The following is a 25,000-nucleotide window of genomic DNA, read 5'->3' on the forward strand; positions in this document are numbered from 1 at the left end:
TTTTGCCTCTCGTTTGTTTCTTATGTATTGGAAGCAACTTTCACAATCATTTCTAATATTACTGGCTAGCTTACCTTCACATTTGATCCTCTCCTCCCTTACTTCTATGTCTTTGGTTAACCTCTGTTTTTGTCGCCTTCCCAATCTTCTGATTTCCGAGTGCTCTTGGTCACTTTGTTGGCTCTCTCCTTCCCTACGATACATTTCCTGACTTCCTTTGTCAGCCCTGGCTGTTTAATTCCCGCCCCCTGACGGATAATGTTTCTGCCAAGAGAAGACTGAGGGAGTTTGGGATCCAGTACTCTCTGAGGTATCCGGCGGTGCTCCGATAACCTTACATGGATCCATACATCTATTTGATACATCGGAGAAGGCAAGAGACTTTGTGGACAAATTAACCGAATCGGAACAATTTAGTATCTACAAATAGTGTTGTTTGGTTATGTCTTTGTTGTTTTTTAAAAAAAACGGAGGAAGCCCAGTTGGAGCTTTCTTTCCTTGTTTTCCCGATTGGTAATAATTCGGTTTAAACTATGTTTGGTGGCAGTTGAGGTGTGTACTTTCAATTTCTAAGTGATGTGATCCCAGAGGATGGGTGGGGTATTTACCCCATCGATCTTAAATGGTTTTTTCCTTTATTCATATTGCTATTCTATGATATATTTTCTTTCTATTCTGCTTATGTTTGTGGTACAGCTCTAGCTAGAAGGAGAGAAAATGGTTGGGATGGCTAGATGCCCACTTATGGGCAGTTTGGGATGGGTAGTTGCCCCCTTTGGGCAGGAGGTGAGTTCCCCTATTCAGCGCCATTGGCGCTTTATATGGTGGTTTGTATTGCTTTTAATCTTTGATAGTTTTGTAGGTTTGTTAAATGTAGTGGTTTCAGTTTATGTAGTTTTTATATTTGATGGATCATTTGACACTAAGACTCAGTGATTTGTGGTTCGTGTTCCTCCTCTCTGGAATTTAAATGTTACTGCAGAAGGTTATGGCTAATGACTTGATTAAATGGTGAACCTGGAATATCAAGGGAAGTCACTCACCAATTAAGAGGAAGAAGGTACTTTTGAGTCTTAGAAAGGAGAAAGTGGATATTCCTTTGTTACAGGAGACGCACTTGGATGACAGGAAGCATTTGAAACTACAGCAGAATGGCCTTGATCGGGTTTACTTCACATCATTTAACACCAGAAGTAGGAGAGTGGCTGTATTGGTGAGGAGGAATCTCCCAGTTAAGTTACTAGAGTGTGTTAAAGACACACGCAGAGGAGGTTTGTAATTCTTATAGCCTTGATAAATGGGGAAGAATATGGTGTTTAAATGTTTATTGCCCTCCAGCTCATCCCCTCAAATTTTTGCTAGATGTGTTTTCTAAATTCATCAGTCTGGAGTCCTGGCATATCATGAAAGGGGGAGATTTTAACTGTCTCATGGATCCCACAGTACAGGGATTGCCCAAAGGCCCCCCGATACCCTCTGTACAAACTAAACAATTAGTGGATGTGTGTGTGGAGTGAGGGTTGGTGGACATCTGGAGGTGTCCCCACCCTACAGGCAGGACTTTTACGATTTTTTTTCCAATCCGCACAGATATCACACCAGGATTGATTTTTTTCCAATCCCCGTGGCAACCCTGGACTTGGTGGCATCTTGTACGATCGGTAATATTACCATCTCTGACCACACTCCAGTGTACCTGTTGGTTAAGATTAAGGACGTTACGGTGGGTCCAAGACACTGGCGAATGGATCCCTTTATCCTCAAGGATAATACATTTGTGGAGCATTTGTCTCGGGAAGTTTGGGCGTTCCTAGACATTAACTCACACTCAATTAGTAGCCCATCCTTCCTTTGGGAAATTGCCAAAGCCTATGTCAGTGGGTCAGTTATTTCCTACTCTGCCAGTAGGAGGCGGAAGAAAGGTGAACAGCAATGTCTCCTCGAAGCACAGTTGAAGGCAGCTGAGAAGGCCTACTTTGACAGGCCCTCGTTGGTCAAGTTACAGAGGATTACGGCGCTGCGGTCTGCATTGAATTCCGTGCTCACGCAGACAGCAAAGAACGAGCTTAGTTTTGCAAAGCAAAGGTTATATGATCATGGTGAGAGGCCTGGTAAATACTTAGCATATCTCATCAGGAAAAGGAGCGCCCCTCAAGCCATTACGGTGATTAGGGAAGGGTCTGGGAACCGAACATGTGACTCCAAAAAGATTAATGTGTCATTCCAGAGATTTTACTCTAAATTATCCCAATCTGAGGTTTGTGAGGAGGGGCGGGCCAAAATGGAGGCTTTATTCAAGGAACTGGAGCTCCTGGGTGTGACCCCCGAACAAGAGTCTTTTCTCAATGCCCACTTATCAGAGCAAGAGGTGCAGGAGAGGCTGTGAAGCAACTTCAGAGTGGAAAGGCGCCCGGTCCTGATGGACTTCCCAGCGAATTCTAGCAGGAATTTATAAACATATTGTCAGGCCCGATGTTCAACATGTTTAATGACTCATACAGCCATGATTGTCTCCCGCCATCTCTGAGAGAGGCAAATATTTCGCTTATTCTTAAAAAAGGGAAAGTCCCGGGGGACTGTGCTTTGTACAGGCCCATTTCACTCTTAAATGTGAACTTTAAAATCCTCTCCAAGACCCTTGTGTTAAGGCTGGAGACTGTGTTACCTTCTATTGTTAAAGAGGACCAGACAGGCTTCATAAAGGGCCGCAGATCCTCCAATAATGTTAGGAGGCTGCTTAATGTAATTCAAGCGTGTCAACAACAGGCAATATAGGGATTGGTGATTTCTCTAGATACAGAGAAGGCGCTTGACCGAGTTGAATGGCCGTACCTTTTCTATACTCTGGAGCGGTTTGACTTGGGCGAAGTTTTTATAAGATGGGTAAAGGTTCTCCACAATGACCCTCTCACTGCAATCATCACCAACGGGGTGTGATCAAGCAATTTTAACATTTTTTGGGTCAGCCGGCAGGTCTGTTCCCTTTCGCCACCGCTTTTTACAGTGGGGATTGAATCATTGGTGGGGGCCATTCATAGGGATCCCAATATATCAGCTCCAGACGTGGGGTCAAATTTACATCAGAGTTTATTGTATGTGGACGATGTCCTAATTCTTTCGTCAAATGCAGCAGTTTCAGTACCTCGCCTGTTAGCATGCATCTGTGTGTTTGGCACCTTTTTGGGGGACAAGATTAATCTTGCAAAATCAGAGGCTATGCCTATGGGTGGTCTTATGAAGGTGTTACGTCTTGAGGGTGAATATCGATTCCCATTTAAATGGTCACAGGGGGGTTTTGTGTATTTGAGCATGTTCATTACTCCAGTTCTGAATCGGCTGTTCAAAGCCAATTTTGTTCAATTATTTGACAAAATCAAACAAGACCTTCAAAGATGGAGGCGCTTCTGGTCTCATGGTTGGGTTGGATCGCGCTTATTAAGATGAATATTCTCCCTCTTGTACTATCCCCTATATGGATGCTCCCCCTGATTTTCGATAAGCAAACATTCAGGAGACTGAAAGGCTGGTTCAGCCCCTTTATTTGACATCGTCAGTGGCCCCTCATTAAATTAGCTAAACTGCAATTGTCTCACACACTGGGGGGGAGTGGATCTCCCAGACATTAAAAGCTACCAACTAAGCTCGCTTTTATCCTACATGAGTGATTGGGCTTGTGGGGACCCTCTTTCAATATGGTTAGATATTGAAACCTCCCAGGCTAAAGTGAGCCCTTACTCGCTTGCTGTGTTTGGACACAATGAGGACAGTTAGGGAATATTGCCATAACCCAATAGTTATCAATACTGTTAAAGCATGGAGGGCAATTCGGCAGAGGGAAGGCAATATTGGCAAGACATCTTCTCTTACACCTATAGTGGTTATGCCGGGTTTTCAACCGGGGATGATAGATTCAGGATCCAAACATTGGGCAGCTAGGGGTGTGTCTTGCGCGGGTGATTTGTTTGAGGGAGACACAATGATGTCCTTCGATCAGTTAGCACAGAAACACAAGCTACCTAACAGGGACCTCTTTCGTTTATTTCAAGTTAGAGATTTTATTCAAAAAAAGACGACACTTTTGACTGATCCCTCCAAATCCGACATAGAGAGAGGGGTGATTTAGCCCCATATCCTGCAGACCCCCCAAAGTTCTGTATTTTTCTGACACAACATCTCACCAAACCCAACACAGACCTGGGGACGTTTCCAGGGGAGATGAGAAATCGACTTGACATCAGACAAAGAAGATCAGCCGTGAAGACAAGGCTTAAAAGTTAGCCATCCCAGATGGGACTTGAACCCACAATACCTAGCTGAGAAGGCCAACGCCTTACCCATTAGACCACTGGCAACACACAAGCAAAACTGAAATGGCAGCCTATAAATACTGCACCCTGAACCTCTCATATTGTGTTCTTCTCTGAGTTTTATACTCTCACTGATTGGTTGTTCCCCCTTCCATCTCACGCGAAAGCATTGGCTGCTTGATAAAATTGATCAACTCAACTTTGCAGACCCACAGTTTGAGCCAAATGGAGCAGACAGGAGAAGGAAAAGGGCTCAATGTTATTGTGTGCAGCACTTTCAAGATATTTGCAGTTAGTGGGGAAGGAGGAAGTGGAGATGTTGCAAAAAGCTGCAATGAGGACAAATCAACAGAATCTTAGCGGGCATTCAGCCCATTGGGGCTGTGCTGTCTCTTTCAGACAATTCACTTCAGAAGCTACAGTCTTACCCATTAAGCCACAAAAACTCAGTGACAATACTCTACTGGGAATCGTTGATCTTAAACGAGTGCTACAGCCGAGCATATTCCAAGATCTGTAACAACACACTGAGGGATGCACTAAAGTTTTGGGCAGCCGCTGCCAAGGTGTAACAGGGAAACAACACAGTCTCAGGTCTTTCTGACAAATTATCACATCGTTCTTTCAATTCTCAGACCCTCTTGGTGCCTGACAATGAACAGAGATCGGTTCCTGCCCAAGTACAAAATGCATTTTTATTTCACGACACAGAACTTTGAGAAATGTCAAAATTCCAGTGTTTTGTTGGTCCTTTTCTCTCTGCACAGACTGTACACAACTGATTTAGAACCTTTGTCTGCATTTCTATTTGATTTTTTATGAATAAAGTATATTTTTTAAATAAACAAAATCTGGAGAGAGAGAAGATCTGCCCGAACTTGCGAGACCCCACTTTGTGGAAGAGAGCCAGCCCTATATTGGGACAGGAAAGAGATTCCAATGGCCCAACATGGATTGTTCCAGTTAATACCCTCGCCTCCTTGACCACAAAGTGAAGTGGGAGATGGCACGGGGCAGGGTGACACTAGGCACATGGACACACAAGATGGCCGCTGAGCCATAAGTTGGCCACTTGGTACACAAGATGGCCGCCGGACCACAATATGGAGAGAGACAGCAGAGCAAATACAGACACTTCCTGGGGCCACCAGAATGCCAGCACAATGCACTCACAACCGAGTAGATTAGTTTAAGGCGGATGGGAGAGACAATACACGTGAATAACATATACTGCCCGCCGAAGGGTCTCGGTCCAGCCAACACCTTTGATAGAAATGCTAACTGTTAGATACAGACTCAATACAGAGTGATAATAGCCAGCGCTGCAGTAACCGTCCTTCTCAGGAAGAGCGATTAACGCCCATTACTACAGCAACGGACTTCCGCGCAGACGCTGAAACTGACAACAACTGCACTGAAATTAACAAAGGCCACGCTGGAACTAACAATAACTGCACCGAAACGATCAAGGATTCTGCAATGTTTACAATAAACAAGCCATGTTACAGAGACAATAACCTCATCACTGAGCTATTATATCACAAAATGTATGACAGTATCTTGACATGTGCTCCGGGTTGAGAGAAGAATCACAGCTGACCACTGTACTGTTGGTGCCGCTCTCTCCCCGGAGCTCCGGGATTTCCTTGTACAATAAACTCTGTCGTTGAACCCCGACTCTGACTCAGAGGCTGGTGATTTTCAGCAGTTGCCTTCCCACAAATGTTTGTCCAATCTGTGGATGTGGCACTCCAAGTACTCCAACGATGGCCTAACTACCTCACGTCTCCATCATAGCCTCCTTGCAATTGTATTCAATACCTTGACTAAGAAAGGTAAGGACCCAAATGCATAGCCACAGCCCCATCAGTTCCAACCTTGAACACCCAGATTTCAATCATTTCCATTGACATATTGGACCTTATCATAAATACAAAACATGCAGGTAATCTGTGGTTCAAGTGGTAACATTGACTGAATATAGCTTAGACTGACACCAACACAACAAAAGATAAGTTGCTTTGTCCATAGATGGGTAGGACCATCTGTTGGAGCCCCAGTGACCTCATGGGTAAGGCACTAACTTACTAAAGTGGAGATTGTGGGCTCAAATCTTATTTGGGATTTTGATTTTGTTGAAACCTTCACTGTGCAGCTGATCTCAATGCTGTGTGGTCACGTGACCATGGCAACAAAATCAGGCATTCTCAATTGATCCTCAGCTGGAGAAATTTGACCTGATAGAAAATTGGCCAAACTAAATTAAACAGCAGCTATCAGCTCCAGAGAACAGTGCAGCTAAGATCAAAGAGCTACAAAGGTTCAAGAAGAACCAGTTCCAACCAGACTGAGGGTTGTATATTGGAGAAGTGTCAGCCTGAGTCAATCCACCTTATAGCTCCTGGCATGACAACAGTGAAGGGTATTGGTGTGACCCCATTGGTTGATGTGAACCCAGCACATGACCGTATTGGCCAAAGCCACAGAAGATTCTGGAAGATCAGGGACAGGAGAGGAGGAAAACATACCTGAACGCCAAACCCTTAGCAAAGCCTTAACTGGGTCCTGCAGTGGAGATCTGACCATCTGCTCCAAAACTGTTCATAAAAGTCCTCGCGTGAGAAGTGCAGGCCATTCAGCCCATCACATCCACACTGACCCTCTGAAGAGCATCCCACCCAGGCCCAACCCCTATCCTCTCACCCTGCATTCCCCAAAGCCAATCCACCGAACCTGCACATCTTTGGGCTGTGGGAGGAAACCAAAGCACCCGGAGTACCCCATGGAGAGAATGTGCAAACTCGACACAAACAGACTCCCAAGGGAGGAATCAAAGCCAGGTCCCTGACACTGTGAGGCAGCAGTGCTACCCACTGAGCCACCATGCCATCCCCAGGAAATTCTCAGCAGGTTTTCAGCCATTGTGACTGTGCTTTCTCTTTCAGACAACTCACCTCAATCCTGCAAATTCCTGCAAATCTTGTGCAAGAACATGTTGGGCACCACTTCCCATCAACTGAATGCAGACATGGAGATTTTCCCAAAGTAGATTAGAAATAAAGTTGACAACGGGCAAGTGACTGACACCCCAGATAGGACTTAAACCCACAATCCCTGGTTTAGAAAGCCAGTGCCATATCCATTAAGCAACTGAGGCCACACATGTGGTGTAAAATCACAGCCTTTATGTACTGCACTCTCATCGTGTGTGTTTCTGAGTGTTATACTCTCACTGATTGTTTTTTACCCCTCCCATCTCATGCTAAATTGTTGGCTGCTTGATAAATCAATCTCGCTTCCCATTTCTCCCCAAACGGACAGACAAGAAATTAACCAAACTCCAAGGTTGGACAACTCAAGCCTGAGGAATATGGAGCAGAGAAGAAAATAGCAAAGGGCTCAATGTTATTTTGTGCAGCACCTTGAAGATATTTGCAGTTAGTGGGGAAGGAGTAAGTGGAGATGTTGCAAACAGCTGCATTGAGGACAATTCAACAGAATCATAGCAGGCATTCAGCCCATTGTGGCTGTGCTGTCTCTTTCAGACAATTCACCCCAAGATCTCCCAAATCCTGGAATTACCTTGTGCAAGTTTCTAATAGTCATCGTTAAAAATCAGACAACATCAGGTTGTAGTCCAACAGGTTTCTCTCAAAGTACTAGCTTTCGGAGCACTGCAGCTTCGTCAGGTGGTTGTGGAGTATAAGGTTGTAAGACACAGAATTTACAGCAAATGTTTACAGTGTGATGTCACTGAAATTATATATTGAAAAAAATCTGGATTGTGTGTGAAGTCTCTCATCTTTTAGAATGACAAGGTTGGTTTCAGTTCTTTCATGCGTAAATCACAAAACGTTTTTCATTGCCAAGTGAAATGGCAAGCTCTCCAATAAAAGCTAAATGCTGTGAATGCTGGAAATCTGAAACAAAGAAAATGCTGGAGAAATCATGACTCAAAAACATGATTGATTTTTCTGAAAAAGTCACAAAGAGGATTGATGAGGGCAGAGCGGTGGATGTGATGTATATGGACTTCAGTAAGGCGTTCGACAAGTTTCCCCATGGGAGACTGATCAGCAAGGTTAGATCTCATGGAATACAGGGAGAACTAGATATTTGGATACAGAACTGGCTCAAAGGTAGGAGACAGAAGATGGTGGTGGAGGGTTGTTTTTCAGACTGGAGCCCTGTGACCAATGGAGTGCCACAAGAATCAGTGCTGGGTCCACTACTTTCCGTCATTTATATATATATACATTAGTATCATTATGAGGTATAATTAGTAAGTTTGCAGATGACACCTAAATTGGAGGTGCAGTGGACAGCAAAGAAGGTTCCCTCAGATTACAATGGGATCTTGATTAGAAGGGCCAATGGGCTGAGGAGTGACGGGTGGAGTTTAATTTAGATTAATGTGAGGTGCTGCATTTTGGGAAAGCAAATCTTAGCTGGGCTTATACACTTAATGGTAAGGTCCCAGGGAGTGTTGCTGAACAAAGAGACCTTGGAGTGTAGGTTCATAGCTCCTGGAAAGTAGAGTCGCAGATCGATAGGATAGTGAAGAAGGCGTTTGGTATGCTTTCCTTTATTCTAAATCAGTTGTGTACAGTCTATGCAGAGAGATAAAAACCAACAAAACATCGGAATATTGACATTTCTCAAAGCTTCTGTCCAGTTGTGAACAAAAAGGCATTTTCTACTTGGACAGGAACCGATCTCTGTTCATTGTCAGGCACCAAGAGGGTCTGAGAATTGAAAGAACGATGTGATAATTTGTCAGAAAGACCTGAGACTGTGTTGTTTCCCTGTTACACCTTGGCAGCAGCTGCCCGAAACTTTAGTGTATCCCTCAACATGTCATCTGAGATGTTGGAACATGCTGGGCTGTAACACTTGCTTGATGCCAAGACTTTACACTGGCAAATGGCTATGTGTGCCTATATTGGGAAAACCACTGTCCTCCTAAGTGTGGGATTGTGGGTTTAATTTCCCTCTGGGCTGCTTACGTTTTAAGCTTAGTCTTTGTAGCCGACTTTCGTCCCATGCCAACTTCATCACGATCCAAATTGACTGCATTTTTCAAACTACTCTGTTCAAAATCACTGTGCCTGTGTTGAGATTATGGCGAATGATGTGTAATAGAAATTTGCACAAGGCAATTCCAGGATTTGGGAGATCTTGGGGAGAATTGTCTGAAAGAGACAGCACAGCCACAATGGGCTGAATGCCCACTAAGAATCTGTTGATTTCGAACATACGACATAGAACATAGAACAGTACAGCACCGAACAGGCCCTTCAGCCCACGATGTTGTGCTGACCATTGATCCTCATGTATGCACCCTCAAATGTCTGTGACCATATGCATGTCCAGCAGTTTCTCAAATGTCCCCAGTGACCTTGCTTCCACAACTGCTGCTGGCAACGCATTCCATGCTCTCAAAACTCTCTGTGTAAAGAACCTGGCTCTGACATCCCCTCTATACTTTCCTCCAACCAGCTTAAAACTATGACCCCTGGTGTTAGCCATTTCTGCCCTGGGAAATAGTCTCTGGCTATCGACTCTATCCATGCCTCTCATTATCTTGTATACCTCAATTAGGTCCCCTCTCCTCCTCCTTTTCTCCAATGAGAAAAATCCGAGCTCAGTCAACCTCTCTTCATAAGATAAGCCCTCCAGTCCAGGCAGCATCCTGGTAAACCTCCTCTGAACCCTCTCCAAAGCATCCACATCTTTCCTATAATAGGGCGACCAGAACTGGACGCAGTATTCCAAGTGCAGTCTAACCAAAGAAAGCATTTGTCCTCAATGCAACTTTTTGCAACATCTCCACCTACTTCTTCCCCACTAACTGCAAATACCTTGAAAGTGCTGCACAAAATAACATTGAGCCCTTTGCTATTTTCCTGTCTGCTCCATTTTCCTCAGACTTGAGTTGTGCAAAGTTGGAGTTTGGTTGGTTTCTTGTCTGTCCGTTTGGGGACAAATGGGAAGCGAGATTGATTTATCAAGCAGCCAATTTTTTAGCATGAGATGGAAGTTGTAAAAAACAATTAGTGAGAGGAAAAACTGAGAAAAACACAATATGAGCCATCAGGGTGCAGTATTTAAAGGCTGCCAGTTTAACAGCAGACATGTAGCCCCTGTGGCCTAATGGATAAGATATTGGGTTTCTTAGGCTAAGGATTGTGGGTTCAAATCCCATCCTGAGTGGATAGCTTTCATAGGTTACCCTCTTTGAACTTTACGTCTAATCGAGATTATAAAAATCCCCATGTCTGTATTTAGTTGATGGGAAGTGCTGTCCAACATGATCTTGCACAAAGTTGTTGGGGATCTGCAGGATTGGGTCGTAATTGCCTGAAAGAGACAGCAGAGTCACAATGGTGAAAGAACTGCTGAGATGCGCCTGGGGCTGGCATGGTGACTCACAGTGTCAGGGTCTTGGGTTTGATTCGTCCCTTGGGTGTCTGTTTGTGTCTAGTTTGCACATTCTCTCCATGGGTACTTGGAGTGCATTGTTTTCCTCCCACAGCCCAAAGATGTGCAGGTTCGGTGGATTGGCTTTGGGGAATGCAGGGTGAGAGGATAGGGATTGGGCCTGGCTGGGATGCTCTTCAGAGGCTGAGTGTGGCCTTGCTGGGGTGAATGGCTTGTCCCCCTCACTCTAAGGCTTTTATGAACACGTTTGGGGCAGATGGTCAGAGCTCTGCTGCAGATCGCAGTCAAGGCTTTGCTAAGGGACTGGCATCCAGGTGTGTGTTCATATCCGTCTTTTCCCTGATATTCCAGAAAGTTCTGTAGCTTTGGCCAAAGGGGTCATGAGCTGGGTTCACATCATCCAATGGGGTCACATTGCCAGGAGCGAGACAACGGATTTACTCAGACTGACACTTCCAGTCATCGAGTCATAGAGATGGACAGCACAGAAATACACTCTTGGTCCAACCCGTCCATGCCGAACAGATATCCCAACCCAATCTAGTCCCACCTGCCCGCACCCGGCCCATCTCCCTCCAAAATCTTCCTATTCATACATCCATCCAGATGCCTTTTAACCAATGTAATTGTACCAGCCTCCACCACTTCCTCTGGCAGCTCATTCCACACACACACACCACCCTCTGCCTGAAAAAGTTGCCCCTTTGGTCTCTTTTATATCTTTTCCCTCTCACCCTAAACCTCAGCCCTCTAGTTCTGGACTCCCCCACCCCAGGGAAAAGACCTTGGCTGTTTACCCTATTCGTGCTCCTCATGATTTTATAAACCTCTGTAAGGTCACCCCTCAGCCTCCGATGCTTGGATCCTATCCTTAGAGGAACTGGTATCAGCTTCCACCGCTGTGACTCTGTGTTCAACCTCATCCGTTCTCTTTCCCAGCTGCTGTTCATGCGTCTGCAGCATGATAGAGATCGGGGCCAGCTTCTCCTCTATCTGCTTACCCAACATCTCGCGAGATTTCGCGAGCCCCTTCCCCAGGGCCTGGTAGGCAATCGAGCCCAAGGATCCTGCAGGCTGGGCCGGGAGCCTGGCCTCAGACACTGCTCGTCCCTTCTTCATCATCTCTGGACGATGAAAACGCAGGTAAGTTGATTTTTCACAATGTCCTGGGTCTCCACAACCTTTTCAGAGTCCCAGGATATCGCGATGGTCCAGATTGGGAGTGATAGAAATTCTTCCCGCTTGTGCTGTGGTGCGAAGCTCTGCAACATGATCGTCCGAGATCACCGCCATCTTGGATCCCCAGAGTGCAGTGAGAGTCTCAAACTCAGAAAAACACACAATGAGAGGTCAGGGTGCAGTATTTAAAGGCTGCCATTTTTGCTTCAACTGTGCAGTCCCAGTGGCCTAATGGATAAGGCATTGGCCTCCTAAGCCAGGGATTGTGGGTTCAAGTCCCATCTGGGGTGTCTGACTCTTCCTTGTGTCTTGTTAATCTTTAATCCACTTTGCAAACATCCCCACGTCTGCATTCAGTTGATGGGATGTGGTGTCCCATGTGACCTTACACAAGTCTTTCGGGGATCTGCAGGATTAAGACTGAATTCCCTGAAAGAGACAGCACAGTCACAATGGCTGTCAACCTGCTGAGATTCTCCTGGGGATGGCATGGTGGCTCAGTGGGTAGCACTGTTGCCTCACAGCATCAGGGACCTGGCTTTGATTCCTCCCTTGGGTGTCTGTTTGTGTCGAGTTTGCACATTCTCTCCATGGGGTACTCCAGGTGCTTTGGTTTCCTCCCACAGCCCAAAGATGTGCAGGTTCGGTGGATTGGCTTTGGGGAATGCAGGGTGAGAGGATAGGGGTTGGGCCTGGCTGGGATGCTCTTCAGAGGGTCAGTGTGGATGTGATGGTCTGAATAGCCTCCTCCCACCCCCCTCGAGGGCTTCTCTGAACAAGTTTGGAGCAGATGGTCAAAGGCCCAGTCAAGGCTTCGTGAAGGGACTGGCATCCAGGTGTGTGTCCCTATGCTCCTTTTCCCTGATCTTCCCCAATGTTCAAATCAACATCATCACATTAAAGATATTTTGTTTCTTGTCTTAATGAGAAGGGATTTGCCTTCAAGAGCACAAAGGTTTTGGATGTTGTCTCTTGAGGTTTGCTGATGAAACCGTTGATGTGCAGGCCCAACTGCAGATAATGGCAGAGACACTCTCCAGTGGTGACTGTCAACATTACCAGTCGTGAAAACTTCATCCAAGAAACTGACGGTGATCTTGACCACGGTCTCACCACGGCCTGCAAATCACAATCGGCTTAACCAGACTCAAGAACTAAAGAGAAACCAAGAACATCTCACCGATATTACCATGAAGGTTGGTCACAGCAAAGGATCAACAGCGAGACCGCAAAAACACATTTCATGTCTCTCTGTGCTGTAACTTTCTGCTGTCTTTCTCCATTGAAATAATATCCAGCTGCTTTATTCTTCCTACCAAAGTGTATAACCTCAAACATTCCCACATTGTCTTTCATTTGCTAAGTTTTTGGCTACTCCCTTACCCCATCCACCTCCCTCTGTAAACTCTGTGAGTCAGCCTCAGCAGTTGCCTTCCCACAAATGTTTGTCCAATCTGTGGATGTGGCACTCCAAGTACTCCAACGATGGCCTAACTACCTCACGTCTCCATCATCGCCTCCTTGCAATTGCATTCAATACCTTGACTAAGAAAGATAAGGACCCAAATGCATAGCCACAGCCCCATCAGTTCCAACCTTGAACACCCAGATTTCAATCATTTCCATTGACATATTGGACCTTATCATAAATACCAAACATGCAGGTAATCTGGGGTTCAAGTGGTAACATTGACTGAATATAGCTTAGACTGACACCAACACAACCAAAACAGAAGTTGCTTTGTCCATAGATGGGTAGGTCTATCTGTTGGAGCCCCAGTGACCTCATGGGCAAGGCACTAACTTCCTAAACCGGAGATTGTGGGCTCAAGTCTTATTTGGGGTTTTGATTTTGTTGAAATCTTCACTGTGCAGCTGATCTCAATCCTGTGTGGTCACGTGACCATGGCAACAAAATCAGACATTCTCAATTGCTCCTCAGCTGGAGAAATTTGACCTGACAGAAAATTGGCCAAACTAAATTAAACAGCAGCTATCAGCTCCAGAGAACAGTGCAACTCAGATCAAAGAGTTACAAAGATTCAAGAAGAACCAGTTCCAACAAGACTGAGGATTGTATATTGGAGAAGTGTCAGAGAAAATGCTGGAGAAATCATGACTCAAAAACATGATTGAGTTTTCTGAAAAAGTCACAAAGAGGATTGATGAGGGCAGAGCGGTAGATGTGATCTATATGGACTTCAGTAAGGTGTTCGACAAGGTTCCCCATGGGAGACTGATCAGCAAGGTTAGATCTCATGGAATACAGGGAGAACTAGCTATTTGGATACAGAACTGGCTCAAAGGTAGGAGACAGAGGATGGTGGTGGAGGGTTGTTTTTCAGACTGGAGGCCTGTGACCAATGGAGTGCCACAAGAATCAGTGTTGGGTCCACTACATTCCGTCATTTATATATATATATGTTAGTATCATTATGAGGTATCATTAGTAAGTTTGCAGATGACACCTAAATTGGAGGTGTAGTGGATAGCAAAGAAGGTTCCCTCAGATTACAATGGGACCTTGATTAGAAGGGCCAATGGGCTGAGGAGTGACGGGTGGAGTTTAATTTAGATTAATGTGAGGTGCTGCATTTTGGGAAAGCAAATCTTAGCTGGGCTTATACACTTAATGGTAAGGTCCCAGGGAGTGTTGCTGAACAAAGAGACCTTAGAGTGCAGGTTCATAGCTCCTTGAAAGTAGAGTCGCAGATCGATAGGATAGTGAAGAAGGCGTTTGGTATGCTTTCCTTTATTCTAAATCAGTTGTGTACAGTTTATGCAGAGAGATAAGAACCAACAAAACATTGGAATGTTGACATTTCTCAAAGCTTCTGTACAGTTGTGAACAAAAAGGCATTTTCTACTTGGGCAGGAACCGATCTCTGTTCATTGTCAGGCACCAAGATGGTCTGAGAATTGAAAGAACGATGTGATAATTTGTCAGAAAGACCTGAGACTGTGTTGTTTCCCTGTTACACCTTGGCAGCAGCTGCCCGAAACTTTAGTGTATCCCTCAACATGTCATCTGAGATGTTGGAACATGCTGGGTTGTAACACTCGCTTGATGCCAAGACTTTACACTGGCAAATGGCGATGTGTGCCCTAGTAGCATATTGGGTAAACCACTGTCCTCCTAAGTGTGGGATTGTGGGTTTAATTTCCCTCTGGGCTGCTTACGTTTTAAGTTTAGTCTTTGTAGCTGACTTTTGTCCCATGCCAACTTCATCACGATCCAAATTGACTGCATTTTTCAAACTACTCTGTTCAAAATCACTGTGCCTGTGTTGAGATTATGGCGAATGATGTGTAATAGAAACTTGCACAAGGCAATTCCAGGATTTGGGAGATCTTGGGGAGAATTGTCTGAAAGAGACAGCACAGCCACAATGGGCTGAATGCCCGCTAAGATTCTGTTGATTTCGAACATACGACATAGAACATAGAACAGTACAGCACCGAACAGGCCCTTCAGCCCACGATGTTGTGCCGACCATTGATCCTCATGTATGCACCCTCAAATGTCGGTGACCATATGCATGTCCAGCAGTTTCTTAAATGTCCCCAATGACCTTGCTTCCACAACTGCTGCTGGCAACACATTCCATGCTCTCAAAACTCTCTGTGTAAAGAACCTGGCTCAGACATCCCCTCTATACTTTCCTCCAACCAGCTTAAAATTATGACCCCTGATTATGATCAGGGAAAAGTAGGGTAGGAACACACCCCTGGATGCCAGTCCCTTCGCGAAGCCTTGACTGGGCCTTGCAGTGGAGCTCTGACCATCTGCTCCAAACTTGTTCAGAGAAGCCCTAGAGTGGGGTGGGAGCAAGCCATTCAGCCCATCATGTCCACACTGACCCTCTGAAGAGCATCCCACCCAGGCCCAACCCCTATCCTCTCATCCTGCATTCCCCAAAGCCAATCCACCGAACCTGCACATCTTTGGGCTGTGGGAGGAAACCAAAGCATCCGGAGTACCCCATGGAGAGAATGTGCAAACTCTACACAAACAGACACCCAAGGGAGGAATCAAAGCCAGGTCCCTGATGCTGTGAGGCAACAGTGCTACCCACTGAGCCACCATGCCATCCCCAGGAGAATCTCAGCAGGTTTTCAGCCATTGTGACTGTGCTGTCTCTTTCTGACGATTCACCCCGATATCCTGCATATCCTCAAAATTCTGTATTTTTCTGACACAAGGTCCCACCAACCCAACACAGACCTGGGGACTTTTCCAGAGGAGATGAGAAATTGACTTGACCTCAGACGAAGATTAGCCATGAAGACAAGGGTTAAAAGTCAAACACCCCAGATGGGACTTGAACCCACAATCTCTGGCTTAGAAGGCCAGTGCCTTATCCATTAGGCCACTGGGGCCACATGTGCAATGCTAAAATGGCAGCTTTTACTTTTTGTTTTGCAAGAACACACTGACTGTGGCTCAGCCAGCACAGAGTCAGTGCCCTGGGCTGAGGGATTCTGAATCTCCTGGTTATATATGGTTTTTCCTTTACCCCCACACTGCTGCCTAACTGCGGTAGTGCTTATATTTTCCCCAGCACCATGTTGTGTGTGTGCAGGTGTGAGACACAGTGAAAGACAACAGATGTACAAATCTTTATTCAATTCCCACCACCAGGAAGAAAGGAAACACCCAAGTGACCAGTGACAAGCATCAAAAGGCAATGCTGCGTGATCAAACAGTGAGGGGGAGGGCACTCTCTGAACAGCTCAAGGATGTTGGTAGACACTGCGTGCTCCTTCTCCAGGGACACCCGGGCTCGAACGTAACCGCGGAAGAGGGTCAGGCAATCGGCCCTAACAACCAGTTTGGCCAGGCCCAGGAGCAGACCCACGAGGAGATCCTCTGACCAACCCTCCCCCCTCGGCATTGGGTGCCCAATGATGGGGAGTGTGGGGCTGAAGTCCAACCAGAAATGGAGGAGAAGGTTTCCCAGAAAGCTAAAAAGGGAGTGCAAGCACCCTGTTCCATGGACTCCACAGCACCACAGAACAAGCAGTTGGGCTGGGATTCTGTGAACCATCCCAATCTGCCGACTGCCGCGTGCAATACCCTCCTCCCCAGATCCCCGTAAGAAAGGGGGAGGACTCCCATGTAGAGAGCCCTTCACTGGGGATGGTCCCCACCGCCCGGTGGTAAATGGGCACGCCAGGGTGTGTCCGGGAGGCGGATGAGGGTGTGCAGCAGCAGTCTGTACAGGGCCCTCTGTGATACACCCCTGAAAGGGACAAAACTAAAACTCCAGAGACAGCTCAGGTTGTGAGGCACAGGCTCCCGCAGGAAGTACAGGACCCTGGGGCCAATGTGAAATTCCGTCCGGGCAGGAGTGAGCACAGACGGGATCCCACCGCACACCTGAGCATCCTCCAACTGGGGCACTACGTCGGGTCTGAGCACCGCCGTTTTCAGGCGTCGGATGGTGGTGGCCACGTACCGGACGTCTACCGCTGCCCTGCTCGCTATGTCCTGCGGCAGCGTCCAGCCCAGGCCCCCACCACCCAGCACGTCCCCGACCCTGGTCACCCTCGCAGCCACGGCCCTCCCCTCTGACAGCCACTCGAACCCACGAGTACGGAGGTGCGGATTCCTGAGCAACGGCTCCCTGACGACAGCAGCTACTCCTGCCGGAGGGTAGGCGCGGCACGATTCGACCATGTTCCTAACAGTGATCAGGTCCTGGTAAAAGACAGACAGTGTCCTGAGAGTGACCTCCAAACCATCACGGTCGCTGAACAGGAGCTGCGTGTCGTAGTTGAGGTTATGCACCTGGTGGAAAAAATACGTCGCCATGGCGCCCCGCCGAGGGGGATGCTCAATGTAAAGGTATCGCTGCACGGTCTGAAGGTGGAACGTCGCTACCTGGGTGTGAACGCACACCAGCAAGTGACCTCCCTCCTCAATATGGAGACTCAGGACCTGCGCAGCGACCCAGTGCATCTTTTTGTCTCAGAAGAAGTGAACCAACATTCTCTGGATGTCAGCGACAAAACCAGGAGGAGGGACCAAAGTGACCAGCCAGTACCACAGCATGGCAGCCACCAGCTGGTTTATGAGGCATTTTAGGTGTTGGGGGTGACTTCCTCAAATTCCAGGAGCAGCAATTACTGTTTTATTATGCAACTTTGGAGAAAAAAAACTCAAAACAGCGGCACTTTTAAAAGGAAGAAAGGCAGACCAAGAAAGTGGGTACGTGGTCAGGAGGGCGGACGGGAAGAAACCTGGACTGCTCAGTGATATGGATAGGAAGGGTCGAGAGGGATATGGGCCCAGTGCTGGCAAATGGGACGAGATTAGATTAGGATATGTGGTCGGCATGGACTAGTTGGACCGAAGGGTCTGTTTCCATGCTGTATATCTCTATGACTCTATGACATGGTGGATGGTGAGTCTTGTATATTGATATTGTAGAGCATGTCAATATTAAAAAGGAGGTGTTGGGTGTTTTGGAAAGCATTAAGGTAGACAAGCCCCCAAGACCTGATGGAATCTATCATAGAATCCTGAGAGAGTCAGGTGTGGAAATTGCTATGGATTTGTACAAAATATTTTATATCCTTTATAGTCACAGGAGAATTCCCAGAGGACTGGAGAATACCCAATGTTTCTTTCTTTGAGAAGGGCAAAAATAATAATGCAGGAAATTAACGGCCAAATTGGGTTCCTGCAACTTCCTGATATTCATTGGTTGGACATCACTGTCTGTGCCTGGATGGTACCCTCTGGAAGTCACTCTGTAAAGATCTCCACCCCTCTACCTTGGGGTCTCAGGATCTCAAGGTGTTACTGCAAATGTCTCTCTTTGGCCAAGGTTTTGGTCCATGTGTAATGGTTTCCTGAATGTGGTTCCTGTGAAGTGCCTTGTGCCATGAAAAGGGATCACTACGTGCAGGCTGTAGTTGGGTTGAAGTGTTATGGAGAGCAGGCAGGAAAGTGGAGTTGAGGCCGAGTGTGGAATGATCGTGTGGAATGAGAAAGCAGGCTCGAGGAGCTGAATTGCCTAATTTTTAAGAGCTTCGGAACACAACCAAAGACAGAGCTATCAATTGCCGTGGGTGGCTAACATGGTATCTCACCTCAGATGCATCATGAAGAGGGTGTCCATGTTCAGAGCCAGGGGTTGTGAGTTCATATCCCATTTGGGCTGTTATGTTTTTAAACATGAACTCTGATCAGCAGCCTGTGTCTGTTTGATCTCAATTCCAGTGAATAAGGGGAGATGGTGGTGCAGTGCTAGACCTGGAGTAGGAATCCAGAACACCAAGTTCATGGTATGCGGGAGGTGGACTGTAATCCCACCATACAAGGTGGTGAAATCTCAGCTCAGGAGGAGGTTTGTCTGATGGTCACCATATATTGCTATTGAGGTTTGTTAGGAAGCTAACTGGTTCCATATTCTCCTTTCAGGAAGAAAACCTGGTGAGACTACAGACCCACAGCAATGTGGTTTACTCACCCTCTGAGCAATCAACGCTGGCCGAGTCAGAAACATATCGCATTCCTTCCCTGTAGCTCGGTCACAATCCTGGAACACCCTCCATTGATTCATTGTAGGTTTACCTCCAACAAATGGTCAAAAATCACACGACACCAGGTTATATTCCAATGGGTCTATTTGAAAACACGAGCTTTCGGATGATTGCTCCTTCATCAGGTGTAATGAGAGAGGAGGCATCAGGCACTGAATGTATAAGTAAAATATCAAAGGGTCAGACAAGTGATGCGAATGTATTGAACAAATCCAAAATGGCCGACTCCCTCCTGTTAAATCTTCAATCAGTTCGAAAGGAGATACAGGCAGCACATGGATTGCAGTGGTTCAAAAAGATAGCTCCCCATCACCTTTCAGGGGAAACTAGGGAGAGGCAATAAATGTTGATCTAGCCAGCAATGTTCACGCCCTGGAAATGAATAAAAACAATCCCACATTGGAATAAACCGCCAGGGGAAAAGTCATAGTGTAATGACTTGAAAACATCAAGCCCCAACTTTGGATGGTTTCTATTGTTATGCTTTACATTATCATCCAAAACGCACCAGTCATTGACATAAAGGTTATGGTTTGGAGGAGCCGGTGTTAGACTGGGGCGGACACCGTTACAAAGCACACAACACCAGGTTATAGTCCAACAGGTTTATTGGGAAACACGAGCCTTCGAAGCGCTGCTTCTTCATCAGGTGGTTGTGGAGCAGGATCGTAAGACACGGAATTTTTAGCAACAGGATTGCAGTGTCATGGCATGTAATATTAAACAAATTGAGCTGAAGGCTTTCATCTTTTAGAATGGTCATGTTAGTCTCAGTTCCTTGTTGTGTACATCCCAGACCTTTGTTAAAGTTACATTCTCAAGAGAGCTTTAACGAACTGTGCCATCTCAGCTCAGATAATGCATGAAGATGTGAGGTTAAAATCTGTCTGTGTCCCAGTGTTAGGTCAGACTGATTCTATTTCTAAAGTGGCATTTACAGACTCTTACATGGTTTCATGCAGTTTTTGAGCAAAACAAAATATAATTCTGAAAGTACAAATTCACCCCAGAAACGTATATGTGTGTGCGAGCAGGGGAGACCGAGTGAGTGTGTGCATTTGTGTGTGCGTTGGCGGGTGCGATGGTGTCAGTTTCTGTGAGAGTGTGTGTATGTGTATGTGTTTGAGTGTAATGGGGTATACATCTGTGAGAAGGTGTGCGTGTGAGTGTGGGAGTGTGTATGTATATTTTGTGACAGGATGAGTGTGTGTGTGTGTTTGTGTGTGTGTGTGTGCGTGTGTGTGCGTGTGCGTGTGCGTGTGTGAGTGCGTGTGTGTGTGTGAGTGTGTGTGTGTGAGTGTGTGTGTGAGTGTGTGTGTGTGAGTGTGTGTGTGTGTGTGAGTGTGTGTGTGCGTGTGTGGGAGTGTGTATGTATATTGTGTGACAGGATGAGTGTGTGTGTGTGAGTGTGTGTGTGTGTGAGTTTGTGCGTGTGTGTGTGCGTGTGTGTGTGCATTTGGGTGTGCGTTGGCGGGTGCGATGGTGTCAGTTTCTGTGAGAGTGTGTGTATGTGTATGCGTTTGAGTGTAATGGGGTATACTTCTGTGAGAAGGTGTGCGTGTGGGTGTGAGTGTGGGAGTGTGTATGTATATTGTGTGACAGGATGAGTGTGTGTGTGTGTGTCACTTTTCGTTGTTGCCTGTCCCAAAGTCCGCCTTGGAGGAGGTCACCTGAAGGATCGAGGTTGAAAGTCCCTGATCGTTGAAGTGATCTCCGACTGGGAGGGAACACCTCTGTTTGGTGATTGTTACGTGGTGCCCATTCATCTGTTGCTGTAGCCTCTGCTCGGTCTCACCAATGTACCATGCATTGGGCATCCTTCCCTGCAGCGTATGAGATAGACAACGTTGGCCGAGTCACATGAATATCTGCCGCGTACATGGTGGAAGGTGTCCCCATGTGTAATGGTGGTATCCATGGTGACACTCTGACATGTTTACAGTGTCTGCTGTGACAGGGTTGTTTGGTGTTGTCCTGAAGGCCGGGCAGTTTGCTGTGAACAATGGTCTGCTTAAGGTTTGGTGGCTGTTTAAAGATGAGAAGTGGAGATGTAGGGAAGGTCTTGGCGAGGTGGTCATCCTCATCGATAATGTGTTGCAAGCTGTGGAGAATGTGGTGTAGTTTCTCAGTTCCTGGTAAGTACTGGACAATGAAGGGTACCCTGTTGGTTGCAGCTCGTGTCTGTCTCCTGAGGAGGTCATTGCAGTTTCTCGCTGGGGCATGTCAGAACTGGCGATTGATGAGTTAAGCATCGTATCACATTCTTATCAGGGCATCCTTGAGTACTTCCAAGTGCCCCTCACATTCCTCCTCACCTGAACACATCCTGTGTGTGCGTACGGCTTGTACAGAGGGGACGGCTGTTTTAATATGTTGAGGGTGGGTTTGTGGTTGAGTGAGGTGCTGTGGTGCCCATCCTTGATGGAGATGCATGTGTCCAAGAATGAGACAGATACTAAACAGTAGTCCATGGTGAGTTTGATGGTGGGGTGAAACTCGTGAAATGTTGGTGAACATAAATGTTGGGAGAGTGCAGCATTGTTCTGACATGAACACAACCAAGGTTGAGGGGATCAATTCTCCTGACATGGCCCCAGGAGCACGTGTTGTCCCAGTGACCTAACAGCTACATCTCTGATCTTCTAAGCTACTGCCTGTGGTTTCCATCCCTTCTGGGGATACTTTCAATTTAAACATTCTGTCCAATTAAAACCCTCTCACTGCATTGTCGCCATTCAAATTAAGTTAATCTCTGACCTAATGTCTTTAAAACTCTGCATGGCTGCTTTGAGATCATGGAATTAAAACATGACCATTCAGTTTGATACATGTGGCAACAAACGTTTGATAAACTGGAGCGAAAGGGAGTGGAATTAATTTCTCAGCTCTCCCAAAGAGACAGCATAGACACGATGGGCTTCAGTATGTGCAGTCAAATTCTAAGCTTCATTGATCTGAAGTTAAACAGTCAAATGTCTGTTTCACCACAGTCGCCTCATCTGTTGTTCGTTTCCTCACTGATGCAGGAATTAGCATTGACCCATTTGTTCTTGTCTTTCTGGTACCATCCCTTCAATGTTGGCTGTACAAACATTGAGCTTGCTTGACTTCTATACTGTCCTGTTGGTACTTAACAGGAAAAAATGCAGGTGAAATAAAGTTATTCCACACACAATAATTTATATTTAAATTCGATGAGTTGGACCAAGATTACAGTAATCCTAAAGGTGGAAGATTCATTGAAAATATTTGGTTTGCAAGTAATGATGGGCACAGTGAAAAGTTTTGTCTTGTGAGCAATACAGGCAGCTCACAGAGTTAAGTAGCACAGAGAAGTAAATAATAGGGAAACAGCAGCAGGAACAAAAACACAGGGACAGGCGAGTATTAAGAGTCTGTGAGACCGTTCAGTATTCTAACAACAGGAGGGTAGAAACTGTTTCAAAACTGGTTGGTGCGTGTGTTCAGGCTTCTGTACCTTCTCCCCGATGGTAGAGGTTGTAGAAAAACATTGCCAGGGTGGGATGGGTCTTTGAGAATGCTGGAGGCCTTTCCTTGACAGCGGGCCTGGTAGATGGATTCTATAGATGGGAGGTTGGCCTTTGTGATTGTCTGGGCTGAGTTCACCACTCTCTGTAACCGTCTCTGATCTTGAATGGTACAGTTGCCAAACCAGGTAGTGATACATCCAGACAGAATGCTGTCGATGGCGCACCTATAAAAGTTGGCGAGGGTATTCGCTGTCAGTAATACCCGATGGTGTGGAGGGATCAGTGTTGAAGGGTTGGTTTGGTGATGAGAGTGTGATGAGAGCTGGCTTCCAAAAGCAACCTCTCCAACCGCACTCTCAGGAATCTCGTCCCCATCCAGAAACAGCAGCCACTTGATCACCACCTTCAAGATTCAATCCTGCAGATCCTCGAAAATCTTGTGCAAGATCATGTTGGATCCCACTGACCATCAACTGAATGCAGAGATGGGGATTTTTCCAAAATAGATTAGAACTAAAGGACAAGCCACAGATGCACCCCAGATGGGACTTGAACCCACAATCCCTGGCTTAGGAGGATAGCACCTTACCCATTAGGCCACTGGGGCCCCACAGGCAGATTGGCAATGGCAGCCTTTAAATACTGCACCCTGAACCACTCATAGTGTGTTTCTGTGTGTTGCACTCTCACTGATTGGTTCTTTCCCCTTCCATCTCATGCTAAATTGTTGGCTGCTTGATAAATTGATCCCGCCTCCCATTTCTCCCCAAACAGACAGATGAGAAATCAAGCAAACTCCAACTTTGCACAACTCAAGTCTGAGGAAAATGGAGCAGACAGGAAAATAGCAAAGGGCTCAATGTTATTTTGTGCAGCACTTTCAAGATATTTGCAGTTCGTGGGAAAGGAGTAAGTGAAGATGTTGCAAAAAGCTGCATTGAGGACAAATCAACAAAATCTTAGCAGGCATTCAGCCCATTGTGGCTGTGCTGTCTCTTTCAGACAATTCACCCCAAGAACTCCCAAATCCCAGAATTATCTTGTATAAGTTTCTACTGAACAGGATTTGCCATAATCTCAACACAGGCACAATGATTTTTAACAGAGTCATTAAAAAATCCAGTCAATTTGGATTGAGATGAAGTTGACATGGGATGAAAATCAGCCACTGCAAAGACCAGGCTTAAAAATGAAATGCCTGAAATCCCAGATTTCAGAGGTCAGTGCCATAGCCATCATGCCACGCGGGCACTATATTGGCAGACCACTGGAAACAGTTGACCTCAAATGAGTGCGATAGCCAAGCACACTCCCAGATCTGTGACAACACACTGAGGGACGCACTAAAGGTTCAGGCAGCTGCTGCCAAGGTGTAACAGGGAAACAACACAGTCTCAGGTCTTTCTGACAAATTATCACATCGTTCTTTCAATTCTCAGGCCCTCTTGTTGCCTGACAATGAACAGAGATCGTTACCTGCCCAAGTAGAAAATTCCTTTTTTTTTCACGACACAGAACTTTGAGAAATGTCAATATTCCAGTGTTTTGTTGGTTCTTTTCTCTCTGCATAGACTGTACACAACTGATTTAGAACCTTTGTATGCATTCCCAAATGATGTTACAAACTGTTTCAATACTTTGTTAATAAAATCAAGTTGAAACGCAAATCAAATTTAGTCTCCCTTTGTCCCCATCACCAACAAGAATACTTGAGTAACGTTGTGAGGAATTCATCAGACCAATGAGACTCCAGGAATTCTTCCAAGATGTCAGCAATGATCCCAATGAGCCAACCAACGAACGGGAACAGTCATCAGAGAGATCCATCGTGGAGCGACCAAAGAAGGAGTCGATTTGTATCCCTGAGGAGGGCCGCTGTCCTGGCCTTGAGATGTATGCTCAACCGTCAGGAGATGGGTGAATGCCAGATTTAAAAATCACACAACACCCGGTTATAGTCGAACATGTGGAAGCACTAGCTTTCGGAGCACTGCTCCTTCATCAGGTGGTTGTGGAGAATAAGATTGCAAG

The 25,000-nt window shown here is 46.1% G+C and overlaps 2 non-coding genes across 2 annotated transcripts; one reads left to right on the forward strand and one right to left on the reverse strand.

Moving 5' to 3' along the window:
• Nucleotides 1–12,144: 12,144 nt before the first annotated feature.
• trnar-ccu (transfer RNA arginine (anticodon CCU)) lies at nucleotides 12,145–12,217 on the forward strand. The gene has a single exon. It is a non-coding gene; the product is annotated as a tRNA-Arg (tRNA).
• Nucleotides 12,218–16,234: 4,017 nt separating this feature from the next.
• trnar-ucu (transfer RNA arginine (anticodon UCU)) lies at nucleotides 16,235–16,307 on the reverse strand. The gene has a single exon. It is a non-coding gene; the product is annotated as a tRNA-Arg (tRNA).
• Between the last annotated feature and the right edge of the window lie 8,693 nt (nucleotides 16,308–25,000).

This window comes from Chiloscyllium plagiosum, unplaced genomic scaffold (genome assembly GCF_037043375.1).
Source record: "Chiloscyllium plagiosum isolate Xiang-an unplaced genomic scaffold, Cpla_swu_hap1 HiC_scaffold_33, whole genome shotgun sequence".
Lineage (NCBI taxonomy): Eukaryota > Metazoa > Chordata > Chondrichthyes > Orectolobiformes > Hemiscylliidae > Chiloscyllium > Chiloscyllium plagiosum.